Genomic DNA, 18,693 nt, shown 5'->3' on the forward strand with positions numbered 1-18,693 from the left:
TTAATTATAGTATTAATTATTTATAATCACACTAGTCATTTATTGTACAATGAATTACTACTGACATTTCAGAAAATTATCTAATTCTATTTCAAGTAAATAATTAATTTTTTTTTTACTTAATAGTAAGTTTTTATCAGCTAAAAATATTTACATAGCTTACGATTCCAATATTCTGAAAATGCATTTTTTTAATTTGGTACACTTCTAAATTAATACGTTCAATTCGATCAATCCATTAAATTAATATCATAATAAAATCCATCACTTGCAAATAATTTAATAACATCATTAATTTACAAATATTTAATGGATTTTCCAAAGATTTACACGTATAATGATGTTTTAATTTTAACAAGAAGTGCTGTTCAATTAATGTTATACTCGTTGTTGTGATCTCGCCTCTGTGTAATAAAATTAGTGAATAGTACTTCATGATACTCAACAACAGAGCAGTCTTAAAAAAGACCATTTTGAAGATGTTTTGTTATCGAGATAAAAAAATTATTCATTTAATAGTTAAGCCCTAATCTTAAGCTGAGTGATTATATAAATATTGATCATTATAATATTAACTTTACTAAATTGTTCAAAATATTTCCTTTAAAATTGATAATTTTAAATGTTTTATCAGATATAATTTTTTTTTTAAACACGGCTTGTTTTGTAGTATACATTTTATATCACAAGTAAATTAATTTTATAATTGGTGGTTTATTTTTTCGTAGATAACAATTTCTTACTATCTTCAATATTTTAACAATTAAATAATATTATAATTTATTTAAAGCGGTTTCAAATTTCTCACATTTGTGTACTGGTGTAAGTGTGATACCGATTATGTAGATCTTATTAATTAAGAATATTATAATTTGGATTATTTGAGAATTCATCGTTTATTTTTGTCTAATGATCAACCAATAAAAATGCCAATGAATAAATTAAACATGAAACCTGAATAAGTGATATTGACGATAAAAAATATCCATAACTCTTAAATAAATTATGTAATTTATTTTATTTGTATGTCAAATGAATTATTTCATATTTACTTAAATAATAAAAAAGTATTGAATAACATTGTATAATTTTTTAAAATTGCACTATTCCCTTTATCGGAAGAAGTGTTACTCTCATTTCTTTAACACTGAAAAGATGCATTTTCATTTATTTGAACTTTTTAGTATAGATGTAGGTACTCTGATAAATGTTATGTTATATATAATAACTATATAAGAATAGCACATGAATTTGTATTCACCATTAAAGTAAAAAATAGAGTAGACGCTTATCCCACCTCTCCTTAGTGATTTTCATAGAAAAAATCACTTAAAAATTTTTTTTGAAATTTAGCATTGGTATCTACAAGCAAAGAAAATACGAGTAATAAAAAACATTGTAATAAAATGTCAGTTTGTGTAAAAATGAAATAGTATCTGTCTAATTTTCTATATGTAGTATCTGTCTAATTTATTTTCAACACACGTAGAATAGTTTTTCTTTGAAAGATTTGTACTAGTACATTTGCTCTATCTGAGAAGAAATACTAAATATAGAGATTTGTTCATTTTGTTGTTTTAAAAATCATCCAATAAACTCAAATTGAAAATGTAAATATTGCTTAGGGCAAATTAGGCACTGATAACGTTAATTGTATTTTCGATCTTAATAATGAAATCACGTTTACAACGATAAAGATAGTTTTGTATTGAAGAATTCATGTATCATGTCAGAATAATCTAAGGGTTCAATTTTGTTAGAGAAATCAGATAAAAATGTTATTAAATATGGATACTTATCAATTTACAATAGTTATTAAGTTATGATGTTATGTCATAATCTATCTGAAAAAATGATCATCGTTTATTTTAAAATAAATTTAGTTTTTTTTTCAAACATAATGCCTGACCAAAGTGAATTCTATAAAACACTGTGAGTGTTATCGGTGGTTGCACGCGTTTAGCCCTCTGACAGCTGACCAAAACAAACACAAGTGAAACGAGGGGACGTCGATTTTTATTTGTACGGCTTGACGTTGCGATACATAAAACTGTCAATGGCTACTATATTTTAAGCAAACGCGAATTGATATATCAATAATTTGTATTGAAAAGTAATGACAAAATCAATGACGACTTGATGTGGGGGTAATTCAAATGTTGTTTAAAAATATACATTAAAGTCATAATTATTAAGGCTCGTAATTATAAACATTTATAAATTATGTGGGAGATAAACCCCCCTAATGCCCACAAACTATAACCTAGGTAAGAGGCATAACATATTTTTCGAATCAATTAATATACATTTATAATGGCTGATGGTGTGTTCGGGATAATTTAACAAAATTTATAAATGCTTTTTGTTCATTAATTTAGAAAGAAAATCAAAAAAACTGATTTTTAATATGTAACTTTTTGTTCTTATCTCCAAAATATAGTTGAAATATTTCCTTGGAAATACCATTACTAGTTAAGCATACAATTGAACAGTGATGTTAAATTATCGTAATAATCTTTTTAGAACATTTTCTGTACATTATTTTACTTTTAACTAATTTTAAAAGTGAAAATATGTATCTCTATAAAAGTGTAGTTTGTATTTCAATAGTAATGCAAATTTGTGTTTTTATAAAAATGAAAATTGGAGTTCTAATAAAAGTGAAATTCTGTATCTTTATAAAGGTACAAATTGATGATTATCAAAAGACGAGAATATTCGCTAATAAAAATGTTTTTATTACCATAAAGTGGGTCATAAGTATACATTGAAATATAAAATTGGTCATTTCTAAATTTATCTTTGAAGCGTCAGATAACTTGAACAAAAGAAATTGGAGACTTGGTCTACTTTGATAATTAACCAATTATTTAATTTTATGACTTAATGTAATAAACGATTTATAAATTAAACTTAAAAGTGGTCAACTTTAATAAAATGTATTTTTATAAAAGTTTTTTGACTTACAATTTTTTTATTAAATATTCACTAATGCTTTATTTGTGTATAGGGACTTAATTGCCAAATCTCAGAATCAAAGAATATGTTTTTTTTGTTAATATTTGTTTGGACTAGTTGGATTATGAACCTAGTAAAAAGTTATTATTTTAAAATAATTAAAAAAAAAATTATTTGTTTTTATCACAAAATGTGTCACTAACTATCCAATACTTAAAGTAATTTTCAAGTTTGATGAAATATTCTTTAGCAAACCATTAAGTTCTAATAAGTATAAATAATTTAATGTTTTTTCCATAAATCTTGAAATTTTTTTTTAACATATTCTCTAGTTATAATCTGCACCGAATAATCCAAGAAATAAGTATATTTTGTCGTCGCTACTTTTGAGTTATTACATACTGGTTACGATGTTAGTATATGAAGTAGCTGTATGAATATGAAGTAGGTTTTTGGTTTTTATTTTTAAGTAAACACGAAAAAGGAAATATGAAGAAAGCTAGTTAATAAATGAATTTTTTTATATTTGTTAAAATTAAGTCAACAGGAGAAAAAGGTAAATAATATACACAACTGGATCGCTGAACGTAGGTAAATAAACTCGGGTTAAATTAAACACTTCTTCCGCATGGGTTTAATTTACTCGATCAATACGATTACCTGACTTCAACAGCATACAAATACACCACGCGTAATTTAAGCCAGTGTGTGTCGTGTGCCAACAGGATAGGTTAGGAAATGGGTCGTTTATTAGTTATCGTTAGTCAATAAGAGTACAATGGGAAATGCTGATATGTCCCCCCAGCACCTATTTCAGAGTAATAAATATTCTCGTGATTATGTTACATTTTATTACGCTATTGAAACCCAGAAAATATAACGGTTAATTAATGCGGTGTGATCAAATAATCTTGGCCTGCGGGTCTGGACTGAAACCAAAATCTAATTTAGCTTATTACTCTTCTTTCATTCAAAACTCTAAATTCAGTCGTCCGTAATAGTATGGATTAGAAAAAAATACGCCTTCTATTTAAATAAAAAAAATCAATTTTTACGAAAAAGTAATATTACTTTTCTTTACTGAACAGACTTGTATTTAACACAACAACTCTGTACATTATTTTTCATTTAGGCATTTTAAACATCAATTTTACGGTATTTTCGATTCTTTGTTCATGCTCTTAAAAAAATTGCCTTAATTTTCACATAAATAGAGTGTTCAACAAAAGGATCTCATTGTTTGCAACAATTGACCTGTCTCCTTACTTTTTGAACACTCTCTACATATTGGGATTTTTTAACGCGTACAATGTTAAGGAGAGTGTTGATAAATAGTAATAAAAATGTCATATTTGTGTACGATTTTTGATACTTTATGTCAAAATTACACCACTCATTGTATGAAAAATATCAAACTGACGTATGAGAATTTTCGGATAATTTCTTACAGTGCAGATTATTGAATTGTCATTATGTAGCAGTCCTTTGAAATATTTTATGACATGTGGTAGCATTTATTAGTTTAATTAGACATTTTTTGGCGTAACACCAAATATTTTAATAATTAAAATAACATTAATACACAATGTGGTCCAGGATGTTCTGAAATACATAAATAAATCTACTAAATATTTTGAATATTTTTTTAATAATTTATGCTATTTTTAGACTACGTTAAAATAATATTTTTTGTTATTGGTTTTTGATAAAAAAAGTTTTTCCTTTTTTTTTCAAAATTTCAAAATAGCTGTTTTTAGAGCATTTTTTCTCAAAAATATTTAATGGGTCAATAACAATTTTAGAAAATATACAGAGTGGGTATATTGTGCGAATGGAGTATGCATTATAAGTATTCACCAGTACGAACTGTACACACAGCTAAATTAATTTTTTTTTTTTATTCGAGTTAGATATTTAACTTCAAATTAAAATTATAGATTATCAGTCAATTGTGATATTGCACAATTGACTGGTAATCTGTATTTTAAATTCTTCTATTAATCAATGTTTATTTATTATGGCATTTTCATGTTTGATACAAAAATAAAATTATGCGGTGTAGTTTTAATTAAATTCCATCATTAAATTTATCTTCCTGCAGATAAAAAAAAGTTTACAATATAATATTATAGCTATGGGCGGTATACCCGCAGAGAATTTAACTTTAAGTAACTGCACAGCTAATGTAACTTATAAAACACCAAAGTTCATACATTAGTTTTTGAATACACTGTATAAAACGGAAGAAAAGTTGTAGATACTTTCTTGTTTAGACGTTAAAAAATAAATGTGTAGGTTTTGTATAGCAATTGAGTTCTAAAAAATAGAAATGAATTTGACGTTACATAGAAAATATATTTTATTGAATCATTAAAATATTGTTTCAAGAATGACACGTATTTTAAATTAAAAATAGTTTTCACGAACGCCGTCCGTGATTTTTGATAATGTTGTATATTTATCGTTAGTGAAATACTAATGATGTCTTAGGGTTTACCTCTAAATTTTAAGATTTGTGTGTGTTTTTAAATATTTACTTTAATTAAAAATCCCAACTTGGTAATAAAAAATCTCTAGAGAAAATGTGCATTGAACAATTGTAAATTAGTTTCACCGTTTCATTTGTATAAAAATAAAATATATATATATAGGATTAAGTCTACTCGGATTAAATCTTCTTTTTTATACAGAAAACAAATCTTTATTTTACTTTTTTTAATAGTATGCAAATAAAAATTATGCAGTTTTTAGGGGAGAAAGCGCAGGAAATTATATTTTAGAGTTATTTTGTATAACAAGCACGGCATATCTCATGTAATCTAGCTAAAGTTTTAGAGAAATTATTAATAACTATTATTTGCGACGTGATTGTTCTCATTCACTTTATTGTGTTGAGGAATTTCCTGCATCGGTTATCTAGACGAACCATTATAACATGATTGTGTTAATGACAGCCGACATTCATGTTTGAGTTGTTAAATAATAAAATAGTTTTACGAGAAACTTTATAATTTTTTTTTCTTACAAAGAAGAAATTCGTACTAATTATTCCATTGAGATAATCCTGGAGGGATTAAACAAACAAGTGATGTGTAATTCATTTGCTCAACTCCAAATTAGTTTAACGATTTCTTACCAAGTTAGTTTTAATTACAAATAAACGCCATAAGAAAATCAATCAATCGGCTATTTTTCGATAATATACTTTTAAGCCGTAATAAATTAAAAATGAAACCGTCGTAAAGAGTAAATACACGAGAATGAAACAATAACACATTTTGTCCGAGTGCTAATGCTATGGGATCTTGTGTGATGTAATAAACATTCAAAACAAACGCGCTCAAGTCTTATAAAGATATCTGCAGTCCGCTTTAAAATCATGTCAAAACAAAATGTTTCGTTTAAAAAGTACACGCGATGGTTAATGACAGTGATACACATGACGTGATAAAACAATGCGACTGTCGTTAGTTAGTTTTGTGGTGATAATATTCGCGTGTGGATGAGCTAACCTATAAGCGAGTGCTTACTCTCATTAAATAGCAGACAACCGTACACGATAAAGAGAAACGTAAAGGTTTGGCTGTTACAGTGGAAAATACACTTAAGCGGTTTAAATCATAAGCTCATTTTGTCATTTACGTGACCTTTAGCGTAGAACTTGGATTAATTTAATGTTAATTTAGCACGAGGCGACCCGAAAAATTGTTCCATAATTGTCGAAAAAAAGAATACACGCATTGGCCAAAACAATATGCGATTGCCAATTTTCGAGTTACATAATTACTTGCATAATTATCGTTCAAGTGAACGACCGTAAATCTGTATAACAATATCGCTGTACTAAAATACTCCCAACGTTTAACATTTGGCAACCATCAGGTATATTTTTTAAACGCCATATTGATCGCTACTAAAAGTCTACAGTTATTGCTGTTGCTAAAGCTACTTTGGTATGCCGTGCCAAACGCATGTCAATAAAATCTCTTGTATACCCACTACCATCTCCTCTATTAATAGGATTCGTCAATATAAAAATGTGAGCGAGTTTACATGTGTTGTGGTTGTTGTATAGTCTTTTATAAAATGTTTACATGCGCTGGATAAAATAATTTCTTTAGGGATTTTCAGCTGAGAACGTTTCACCAACTACCACCACGAATCAAAACAGTCGAGCCAATATAATGTTCGTAACCACATTTTTACTGAACCAACGATATACTCCAAGTGAGGATGTGCACACGTTTGTGGTCTTGTAAATAACTAAATACTCTTTTGGACTGGTTATAAAGTACTTAGATTTGATAGTTATACGATATTTTTAGAACGGTATATAGTCGAATATATTATTTAAATTTTACCTGTAATTCTATCCATAACTTCTATGAAATCTAAGAAAACTGGGAAAGTGTATTGGAAAAATCATTCAGCTTGTGAATTTTCAAATGGGCAATAAATAGTTGATATAATAAAATATTTATTAATCAATCGTTAATTATCAGTTCATCGTTGGTTTAAAAATCAAAATAGATGAGAGCCTAGTCAATCTATTAAATATTTTCTTTTAGTGATACTTAATTCGTATAATTACCCCGAGGTCATTTTCATTGGTTAGACAAATTAACATTAACAACATCCATAGTAATTTGTATACGTGAGTGACAATATTATTTCAAATTTTTGAGTTTAAGCATTTCAACAAATATACCGTGAAAGGTTTTTCATCTTTTAACCATAATTAAAACATCAAATACATTGTAGACTACCTATTATTTTTTGTTAAATAGCATAACAAAATTAAGCATATAAATTATTCAAATGTTATTTTGTATGCTCATGAAGTATATGTGCAAAATAAAAAATAATTAATTTTTTACGTAGAGTTTTCACCATGTAACTCATTTATGGTATAAAGTAAAAAGCTATTTTCATTTACCGGATGAAATGCAATTCACTTAAATTTTTACAGAGATGGAAAAAAAATGAACTTTGTTTAATTAAAATGTTTATACCAATAAAGAAATTTTGCATTTTTATTTTTAAAGTAAATTCTAAAAGTAATAATACGTACAAACGTCTTTTATACTTATTTATTTCTCACCATTAATTAATTTATAATATTTCATTAAACTCGAGAATTATTATTTATTATATAAAAACTATGTAGAATTTTCAATCAATTTTGAGATTTTTTTTTTTTCAGTTATATGTAATTTTTAATTGATTTATTATTAAGTATTATTTTATTCATCTATCATACGTTATAGGGGTACCAACTTTATTTTTAAAATAGGAAAATATATTTTTAATTTGATAAATTGATAGAAGTATTTTTTTAGCAATCATGAACATTGTTATTTGCTACCAGTATATTTATTCATGCTAACTATACTCAATGAATCGAAACATTATTATTATACCAATTAAGCGAATAAAGTTTTTTAAAAATATATGATTCTATTAAAAAACAAAATATAGATACCCTTATAACGCATAAGATATGAAACAAAATTAATATTATTAATATTATAGCGAATAAATCAAAAATTGTATGTAACTGAAAAATACAATTGTTGTTTTAAGGGAAATCGTGTGGTTTTTGATGTAGTTCACTCCGTTTAATATTTCTTAATGCAATTTCATGTTTAAATGTCTCTACTGATTTATACTGTTGTATTCATTCATAGTGCAAATTAATACTTTGTTTTTTATCGTACTATAAATATAATGCAAATTAAGCTGAATTCATGTGCAAATGAAAGGATTGAAATATATTTTTCTTTTATAAAAGCAAATTAGAAATCTTTACATAAAATAATTTTTAAAATAAATATATTAGTGAATATTCCTGCATTTTTTTAGCTCACCAATAAAATATTCAAAATTTCATTTTAAATTTTGTTTAAGCTTTAATTGTTTTTTTTATTATTATTTTATGTTGACATGGTTATATAATACAGATGCATAAATGATAATGCAAATTAATTAATTATGATTGGTGAACAGTAACTTCGAGAAATTCTCGCTTTACCTTCTTTAAATTAATAACAACATTGAACAATTGGCGTGTGTCAGCAGTATTGAAATATTTAACTTAATAACTGATTATAATAATTGAAATGTATTCGTTAACATAGAGAAAATGAAAAACAAATATAAAATAAGAAAATTTAAGAAATAATAACATTACTCACCTATTCAATTTTGTAGATACTTCAGACAGTTAAATTTATATTGGGAAATATTTATATTTCAAACGGTAGTTTATTTATCTTGAAATTATCCGACATAAAAAATAATACTAGGTACGAAATAAATGAAATTAACTTTACTGAAGGTTGCAGACTTGGTGTTTTTGTTTTATTTTACTTTGCCACTTTTACCATGATATTAGGACATAAATAACGTTGTATTATAGTAACAGGAAAAACATGCACGCGGGGAAGGTTCGTTCATTCGACATGCATAAAAAACCTGACGTTTGGTAAAAAGGTTTTATTTGTGTGTCAGTGTGCGTAGGTAAGTAAATTACACTGGTTTTTGCTGAGAAAAAAAATGGTCGATACTACCATCCGACAAACGGTTGACCCGGTAAAAGGTGTACCCGTACAACAGTCAAATTAACTTTTTCAAGTATCCACAAATGTTAAAAATTTATTTTTAGCGATAAAAATGTTTTGTGGGAGAATGCTGATTTAATCGCTATGACGAGAATTTATCTGGGAAACGTTTTTTGATAGTACGTGTGGTATACCTAGATGAGAAATTTAATACTTAGACTCTATAGACACTAAGAAATAATATTTACTTAGTGAAGTGTATGACTTAGCAATCGGGATTATTAATCCTATAGGTATTAATAACATGATCTTTTATTTTGAACAGTAGTTATTTACTTCGCAAACATCAAATTATGCCTGTTAATTTTTCTATAAAAAAGTTATTAAGTATCATTATTCTTTTAAATATTAGATAATCATCTTTACAGTAATTATTGGATGGTATTGTTAAAACTAATTGATATCGTGTTTGGAATTTGTCATATTAGTTTCCTTTAGAGTATTTCTAAGTACTTACAGTCTGAGAAAAATATGTTAACACTTTTAATTTAATAATTATAAAACGTAGTATTTTTAGAAAGGCTACCCGGATAGAAATTAGAACGAACTATCGATAAACTTCATTGAAATTTTACTTTTTTATTATTATATTTTGCAAATTTCAGTTGATATTGTTTTGAATTCAGTAAGCTAGTTAGACAACAAGTGAGATATATGAATTTTGTTCATATTTAATACAACTATTAAGTAAATAAGAAATTAAATCATAATTTTTAGTATTTTGTTATAACTTGTATAATTCTTAAATAAAATACTTTTTGAATATATCACGCTTACAAAAATATAGTTATATATTTGCCTGAGTAAATCATTTTCTTGTACAAATTAGTTACAATCATTCATAGTTACAATATGCCTATCAATAGTGACAAATATATTATGTTTGTTACTAATTATTGCCATAATTCATTTTTATTATATGTATGCTAAAATTATAATTTATAAATAAATATTATTTGATAAGTATTGTAAACAACTTCAGTAGAATGTTTATTTAATCACAAAACTTTTTCAGAGTAGAAAACACTCTTCTTGCGTTAACATTTTGAAAAATGTCGCAGGATAAAAAAATTACCATCGAGAAGTTTCAACAACTTTATTACAAATATTAAGCTTTTAAAAAACTATATGACAACAATAGATATTATTGCATAAGGGATACATTTTTAGAATAAAAAATTTTTAATTCAATACATAATTAATTAATTCCGTTTTACTTGGTTTAATTTATTTCTACAGGATAAAAATAAAAAATCTTGATTTTTTTTTCTCTCGAGAATTTAAAAACTTGTAAACTAATGTTTAGTTAGCAAAGGCAATGAATATTCCTAACTATTGAGGTTAGGCCAATGTAGAGTAACAAATGGTTTTGAATAGCTAAATGGAAAATTTCGCGTGTACATTGTACACAGCACGAGATGGAATTGTATTGTATTTAAAACGTGTCACTCAGTAAATTTAATGGAATATCTATTGATAACATAAAATATAGTAGAAAGCCTCTACCGCTGTCGATTTTCACCCTTTTAGCAGTATTGTTATCAACCATATATGACCTCTAGTCTCAGATCGAACATATTGCGAGACGTCTGGAATTTTATTTTCCTCTCTACAATGGCCAGTGATGCAGAAAAGAATTATTTTTCATCATGATTACCCAGAGATGCAACATAAAATGTATTTTTGGCGGCAGCGATACTGGTAAATGTGTAGTTCACATCCCTCAGGGAAGACAACCGTGCGGTTATTACACTTATATAGGTCAGCGTGTGCGATTCATCACGGCGAAAAACGGCAGTAGACCGGTAAGGGTGCGGATTGTAGTTTCCGTTCAAACCTCAGACACGTTCTAACGTTGTGTACATGTGTAATTTTCTTCGTCTTTGGAAGTCTGAAGACTATTACGAAATGTTGGACTCGCATTGCGACAGACATTCTGTTTTTTCTTTTATGTCTCTCGTTTTTTTTTTTTGTAATGCTATTACAGTCGTATGGGTTTTATTGTTCGCCGCTGAAAGCTTCCGATGTCAGCCGAATTTGACATCTTTACATGGGAAAAACATTACATTAAATCAAAATGCTTAATCGCAGAGAGGTCTATATTTCATTCAACTTAGTGGTCACGTGAAAATAACAAAACGCTATCGATTTTCTTTTGTAAGCGAATACACTAAAGAATATTGCCGACATAAATATTTTAGTTTGGAACACCACGTTTGATGGTATCTCGTATTTCCTTTTACAAAAGTAATTTTATACGTCTTAATCGATGAGTATCGCTAACAAACGTTGTTAATTTTCAAAAATAGTAGTCAATTAATATTGATCCAATATATCTTATTAAGTAACCACTAATTTAATTGCGATCGGATTAAACTTGCTTTGATATGAGGTTTTTTTTATACGACAATGTCTATTTACTTACAAAGTATCAAGCTAAATGATATGCATGATAAATTTTATTTTTAAAATATTTTTTTTACAATATTGAAATAAAAAATGTGTATTTGTTAGAAATGTTTGCCATCATTTGTAAAATGTATTGTGACAGAACTTACCGTATATTTTCTTTATCCGACGTAAAATTAAGCGGCTGACCGAACTCAGAATAATAAAATATTGACAAGTCTATACTTCCGTTTATTTTCACAACTATCTCGTTGCACGTTTTCCATTTTGACAAGGGCGATAAAGAATTTAAAAGGAGTGTAATATTTTCTCATGTGAATTTGGAATCAGTTATTCTATACTTTAAAAGGTTACTTAGGAAAAATATTTATTTAAATTTTTAATATATGAAAGCGCTTATAGCGAAATAAAAATTACATTATTTGTACGATGTTTAGGTTTCAGGATTGTTTAAACAATGAAACATTTTTAATAAAACATAGTTTCTATATATTTCAATGTTTCTTTGATATTAGATTTTTTGACGTGTCTCCTGTTTATAATCCAATTAAACATGATGTTTGGACATTGAATAGATTAATGTCTAGTTTTTTTACATTTTACTTGGTATTATTTAGTATAACTACCTACAGGCAAAAAGTGATCGATGAACCACGATTTTTGTCAAATTATTAATATATATATATATATATTAATAATTTAGTGTATATATATATTAAATATATATATACACTCTCTTTTGACTGGAGCCAAACGTTAAAATAACTAGTATGACGTAGAACTTTGTCAAAATCTTACCATTCTAATGGAAAACTGAATGTCGGTAGTTTACAGGACTTTGATTCGAATTTCGTATAAATGTAGTTCACTACGTTATATCTTTGTATTAAATGGAGGATAATACAAAAACATGAATAGGTACACGGGAAATGAATAATACATTATTTTAAATCACATTATAACGCCCACTAGTGTGCTTTCTGCAAATGCTATTCGTCAGGATAACTATTCTTGAAAAGGGTAAGGAGATTAGTTTCATTCTACCGATGTAGTTTATTCGCATGAAAATATTAATTAGGCAGAATCTATTTTAGTACTTGTTAACATTTACTTAAAACTATGTTAAACACAATTAATTTTTTCAATCTGTTCATATTGAAATGATTTCAATATAGTCAAATTGAAAAAATTACAGCTACAGTAACATTAATGATTATTGTTAATAGCTTGAACATCATTCATCAAAGTGTACAGCAAACATTTTACTGGTTGAAAATCCATAGTCATAAGAGTGTTGAAATGTATTAACTACTTTATTATTGTGGGTTTTTATTATTATTCCTAAACATATATATGATGCATATTTGGATAGCAATGTGGTATTAAATTGATGACATGGTTAGAAATATAAATGGTGTTGGGAAGCTTTAAACCACGTTAAAGTCGTAAGATTGCTAAATCTACAAATATGGGTCTGGTGCGAGTGTTATATTTTTATCCTCAGACTCAAAATCCTGTATAGATCAGCTTATAGTTTAAAGTTTTAACTATTCTCGTAGGCTTATAACCTGGAAAAACCTTACCACAAGTAAAACAAGGGTATTTGTTCAATATATTTTCCGCGCAAATGCTTTAAAAAGTAATATATGTATTAAACATAAATTTTCTATGCATGAAGTTTTATAATTTATAATAATGTTGTATGGTACTTAATGCAGTAATTAACTTCATTTTGTTAAGTATTATTAGTAAAGTAAATATACTTTGAGTATCAAATTTGTATTTTGTATTAAATAAATTTTTATTGTGTACTTATAAATTACTTTATAATTACTTTGTAAATTAAATGAAAACATGTTTTCTACTTTAAAAGGATTATTTAAAAATATTTATAATTATTTTGTAAATATTTATTCTTAAACTATTACGATATGAATAGTTTTTTTTATATATTAAGTTCTTAAATTAAATTAAAAAATTGTAGTTAAATTTAAGACGAATTTAGTGTTTGCTTATTTTGAACAGTTTAAATGTTTTATTCCTACACAGCAGTTTTATATTTTTTTAATGCATGCACTTAATGTTTTTTTTTTTTTTTGTAACTATGGAACATTCAATGTCGTAATTAGGATTTTGTTGGGAAGGATATACATAAGAAAATATTTCGTTTTCCCTTTTAAACGAAAAAAATTGTATTTTCACCATACAATTGTCATGGAAGGTTATGACACTCATATCCGCCCCATAATTTAGTAAGTGGAACTAATGATAAATTGTACATGTTCTGGAGTATAAAAGTCATTTATTTTGTATGATATAAATTTAAAAATATGTTTTACGTCTTTGAAGATATCTCTTCAAAAAAATAAAAAATACCTCGAAAAAAATTGAATCTATTTAATGCATAATTTTAGTATTAAAGACATGACTAGTCTGTCACTCATTTGTCAATGATTGATAATTGATTTTAATAAATATAATAACACATTGGGATAGAAAAATTGAAATTAGTTTGAGTATCTTGAGAAGTTTGAGAAGTTTATTGTAAATATTTGAGACTCGAATATTTATAATGAATAATTAGTGAAAATGTTAGGTACCATTTAAGTATAGAACATGTACCAGGGACCGTTTTAAGTTAAGCAGAAGATACTTGTGAAAATGTACTTATCAATCGTCACTGAAATGGAAATTCCTAAATTTAATCCTTGTGAATCCTATTTTGAAATCCGAAAGCTGAAAAAGAAGTCTAGTGGTTACGGCGCCATTTCGCTAGAGGGTCAGCCACTTCCACGCACTTCTGTGGCTTCGATCGCTATTGGCGCCCTAGCGTCGCGTCGCCTAGCGAACGGACCGCCGGACGCCTTTAACTTCCCACACGTTGTGCACACTTGTCTCGCGTGGTCGTTGGTCACATCCCCAAAAGAGTTGTCTCCATCAACGGAGTATGTGTTTGGGTTATACGGTAAGTTACGGAAGAGACTCGGTAGGATATTCTGTAGTGGCGATTCCGGACAATCCCAATCTCATCTGGCTGAAATAGGTCATAGTTAAGTAGAAAGATTGATTGGATATCATAGTGATGGTTAGTGATCGTTAATCACAATCAATATTGCGTTTTACATAAATGTATATCCCAAACGGGGTCTGATGCAAAGTACCCTTTTGGGTAATTATTATTCATGTGATAACATAAATACATTGCATTAATTTTCGATATTTCAACATGGTATTTGGAAAGTTTCAAAATGTTGATGTATAGTGAACCAATGTAACCTTAAAATACTGCCACACTTAATGAATATAACTGTAAAAATATAAATCATTTTTATTGTTTTTAAGTTGACATATAGTTTGAGTAAAACATAAAAGTAGTTAAGTGCCAAGGGTTGTTAAAATCAAAATTTTGTTGAGTGTAATTTTCTTTATTCGAGAAAACTAATATAAAAATACAGACCATTTTTCGGATTGTCAACTTAACAGGATGATCTATAAATTGTGTATTTGCACCTGTAGTTTAACATGCTGATGTTTGAAAAATGTCCAATTATTTTATGATATTCCTAAAAATAGTTTTTATAAATATCTTAAAAATCAGTAGGTACATTAAAAATGACAACGATAGTACAGCAATAATAGGCGAATACTTGAATAAATATTCTTAATTGTTTAATACTACGTTCTAAATAACATTGTTTTATCTAAGAATCAAATTATGAAATATATAAATAGTGATAACAACTACAATGATAGGATTCGGTTTGGTGCATAGTATGTGTATAAGGCGAACCAATACATCACGTATATCTAATAATAAATATATTGCCAATGGTTTTCATGAACAGAGAAAACTTGGTAGTAGATTTTATTCTCCATATTAATCTTATTTAAAGAACTTCTAGTGGCCTCTGGACAAACGAAAGGAGTTTGCATGAAAGATACAAAAAAAAAAACTTAAGGAAAGAACGATCATTTTGTACGTTTTTAGTATAATTATTTTTGTTTTAAAATATTTGACAAATTGAATTTTGAAAAAAATGAAAGTGAGTATTAAAGAAAAAAATTATAATTTTAATGATTTCAAAAAAAAAATATAATTTTAACTTTAAATAATAAAAAAGATTGATTTAAATATTATAATAAATATACATCCGTGGTTATTTTCTATAAGCTCATTGATCAATTTAGTAATTTTTCAGAAGAACAAAACAACGACTATTTTTACTACCACGAGATATTTTTTCGCACTTTTCCTCCCGCCCAAGTTTAAAAATGTAAATAACTAACGGAATATTTGTTTAAAAATTGTTATCGATCAGACTTTTTTTTAAATTTGATTATTATTTATGAAATAAACTGGTTAATTATTAGCGTCGCTATTTGAAAAAAACTAAGTTGACTTCCTCATAAGGGATTAACATAAAAAATACTTGATGATTGATGAATTCATAAATTGGCGAACTAAAAAAATTTTAAAAAAATCATTTTTTGTTTAATTTAATAGTTAATGAATCATCTTTGTGTAGTGGTAACTTTGCATAGTGAACACTAGAACAAATTGATATTTGGCGGTTGCATGTAAAAGGGGAATAAGTTGTCTTATTTCCAAAATTATAAGTAGTAAAATAAATAATAAACAAGTGCAAATGTATACAATATATAAATATTGATATGACAGATATACTTTAAACGTCATTCAAATGGAATTGAAGAAAATGGCTGAATATTGTTTTGTAGTGAAAAATATTTTGATTTATTATTATAACGCTTGTATGAATTAAATTTATTTATAAAAACAGTACATTAAAGCTTGAAGGCTTTGTTAAAGGAAAATTCGGCGATATATTTTTACACGTTATCGTTAAAAGCGATTCAGTGGAATATTATTAGAAATTTTAATTTAAAAAAATTCCCTGCGGGGATTTTTACATTGTGATTGAATTGCCGGACGAATAATCTCCATTTACATTTCTGAAAAGTGTGTAAATAGCTTTAGGGTATTATGATAAAAGCATCTAAGTAAATGAAGGATGTTTGAATATAGATTCAAATAAGTAATGAAAATAATAAAACATTTCATATTGCATATGGTGAATAAAAGCAATTTTGTTTGCAACACTTGTGTATCGTTTCTATGAGACTGTCAAAACGTATACTGAAATCTTGTTTGTTACAATTGTTACATAAAATTCAAATTTTAATAGTAGTAAATGTTAATTTTATTTTTATTGGTCAAGCATAAACTACAAAGATTATTCGATAACACTGGGAAAAAAATAACTAATAATTTGAAAAAAATACAAAATAAAGATATAAAGATTTTGATAGTAATGGTATATTATTTAGTATAACGGGTTTTTTTTTAACAAATTTCAGTTATATTAGTGTATTTAGAAATATTTAAATTTGTCAGTTTCTTTACATGGAAAAGTTTAGGGAGAGTGAACCTTTAAACTGGTCAATGAAAAAACTGTCACAATATTTGATAGTATTTGCTTATAACTTTCATATTTTGGAGCGAAATATTTACTCGCCAGTGTTGTACACATTTTTCGCCTCTGATATTCTTATAAGTTGGAATCGATTTAATGAATATCCAGAAATTAAATCACAGCAGATATTGGACCTCATCCAAATTTAGATTCACACTATAATCTAAAAACTTGTGATTAATTTAAATTTTTTTCTATTTATACAAAATTAATAATAGAAATAAAGATTTTTTATAAAAATCTACAAACTAAAAATGTATTTATTTTTCGTGCCATAGTTAATATTAAATTAATTAGATAAAAATTATTTCTAAGGATAGATGTTAGGGGTAATTTTCAAAATTTAAATAAGAAACAATTATTATTATTTTACTATTAAATGTGAAACGGATTACATAAAATGTTGTCTGTTAGATAATTAGTTTTGTAGTATATAATATTAACAATTATATGTTTTGAAAAGGCGAGGAGTGGTGTAGAGTTTATTGATGCTTTATACTTTCCATAGTCAATTAACATTAACATTTCATAACATTCGAAAGTTATGAACGAAAGGTGCTCAAAAATAAATAAAATTTGTACATTTTTATGAAAGAATCATTATTTATTGAAAAAATGAGGATACATTTATCCCTTTTCTTCTGATCATTAGCAGTACACTTTTTATAACTATTGACAATTATAGAAATTGATTTAAAACACGAAAAACAGTAACAACATGAAAAAGAAGGTAAAAAATATAAAATTTCAAGAAAATTCGTCAGAGTTTACTTTTTTAGGCACGTATTCAGGAAGGATATAATGGGATTCCGAGCCCTCCCTTAAATAAAAAATTGCCTACGTGTTTGTAGGCTGTTCCTTGAAATATTCACAGCCAGCGATATTTGAGAAGAAAGCTAAAATCGTTAGTAATTATCTACTTAAAATTATTCAGATTTTTCAAAATAAAATAATTATGTTTATTCAAACTTACGTCATTGATTTTCAAAAGACTGAAATTTTTAAATAATATCAGTATTGGCATTGTTCTTTTTTTTTTTTAAATAGTGTTCAAAATAAATGTAGCTTTAATTTTATTTTCTTTCGTAAGAACTTATTACAATCTTTTGAATGTAAAAGATTGTTTTCTTACATTCCTTTTTTAACATGAAAATAATCTAAAAAAATACACCGAATACGGTACCGACAAAAGCGTTCAATAGCTATTATTTAAT

General features: G+C 26.6%; 1 protein-coding gene across 2 annotated transcripts in view; it reads left to right on the forward strand.

The window, feature by feature from the left end:
• Nucleotides 1–18,693, forward strand: part of LOC126909408 (potassium voltage-gated channel protein eag) — a 66,493-nt gene that overhangs the window by 12,067 nt on the left and 35,733 nt on the right. The window lies entirely within an intron of this gene.

The sequence above is a fragment of the Daktulosphaira vitifoliae genome, unplaced genomic scaffold (genome assembly GCF_025091365.1).
Source record: "Daktulosphaira vitifoliae isolate Bord-2020 unplaced genomic scaffold, ASM2509136v1 Scaffold_1, whole genome shotgun sequence".
NCBI classification, from domain to species: Eukaryota; Metazoa; Arthropoda; class Insecta; order Hemiptera; family Phylloxeridae; genus Daktulosphaira; species Daktulosphaira vitifoliae.